The sequence below is a fragment of the Gossypium hirsutum genome, chromosome A13 (genome assembly GCF_007990345.1).
Source record: "Gossypium hirsutum isolate 1008001.06 chromosome A13, Gossypium_hirsutum_v2.1, whole genome shotgun sequence".
NCBI classification, from domain to species: Eukaryota; Viridiplantae; Streptophyta; class Magnoliopsida; order Malvales; family Malvaceae; genus Gossypium; species Gossypium hirsutum.
The window spans coordinates 16,060,524-16,061,797 of NC_053436.1; the positions used below are offsets into that span (position 1 = coordinate 16,060,524).

Consider the following 1,274-nt stretch of genomic DNA (forward strand, 5'->3'; position numbering starts at 1 on the left):
CGGATAGAGATTTTCACCCCTATTCTCGACTTAATTTACGTTCTCAATTGGGATATCAAGGTACTGGCCAATCAGCCTGTTTATATCGTGCATTATGGGCCTACTAGATGTTGATTTGATCCAGTTAAGTCTATCTAATATTTGTTGATACTTGTCTTATTCGTGGACAACTTTAATCATACTGATCTTTGGTCGTATGTAAATCTCTCATTTGGTCACTGATAGGAGTTCATCGTCATGTTTTTTATTAAATCATTAAGCATTGTTGTATGTTTGATTCATCAAGGCTCTTCCTGCAGCTCTATCTAGTCTTGATCTAGACTGTGGATCCAGCCCATTGTAGAACATATATAACCTCAACCATTCAGGTAGACCATGGTGAGGACATCATTGTATGAGAACCTTAAAACGCTCCCAAGCTTCGTGAGAACTTTCTCATTCCAGTTGTTTAAATGTTGCAATCTCTCTCCTTAGTTGGATTGTCTTGCTAATAGGAAAGAACTTGTATAAGAACTTTTTTGCCAGTTCATTCCATGTCGTCATGGATCCTAATGGCTGCTAGTCTAACTAAGAGAAAGTGTTATCCATTAAGGAGAAGGGGAACAACCGAAGACGAATAACATCATTGTGACCTAGTTAAACTTAAAAATATCACAAAGTTGGAGAAATTATTTTAGGTATTGATTTGGGCCCTCCATCATAGTCCTTTTGAATTGTAGGTTGTTTTGGATCATCTGAATCATGGTCGACTTGATTTCAAAATTATTGGTGGTAATAGCCGGCCTTGTGATACTGCCTTGAATTGCGTCAAGAGTGTATAATCTCTCAAAGTGCGTTCCTCGCGAGCCATTGGTGGCTCTATCGGTAATAGCAGTGGTGTTGGTGGTAGATCTTGTAAGTTAGGTTCATCGAAGAGCGGATTATAATATGGTGGATTAACAATAGTAGGTGGGTTATTTTGTGTCTGTTGTTGTTGTTGACGATTTTTACATATAATTTTTTTTGGATCAGTAGTTGGCTTTATACGTGTGCTCCTACTTCGAGTCATATATTGAAACCACAAAGAAAAGTAAAAACATTAGTAGAGAAAAAAATAAAATTAAATAAAAATTAAAATCGTATCTATAATTTAAAATTTTTCTAATTATCCTATTAAATACAAAAATTAAAACTAATTCAGTGGTGTTGCCTCATCTACAACGGTGTCAACAACTTGACTGCTTCTAAATGTATTGACGTCGAGAGTGTGATTAGTGCAACCAAGCTATAAGTGT

The 1,274-nt window shown here is 36.0% G+C and overlaps 1 non-coding gene across 1 annotated transcript; it reads left to right on the forward strand.

Annotated features, from left to right (window-relative positions):
• The first annotated feature begins 370 nt into the window (after positions 1-370).
• On the forward strand, positions 371-477 carry LOC121213056 (small nucleolar RNA R71). Its single transcript, XR_005908425.1, has one exon. It is a non-coding gene; the product is annotated as a small nucleolar RNA R71 (small nucleolar RNA).
• Positions 478-1,274: the final 797 nt, after the last annotated feature.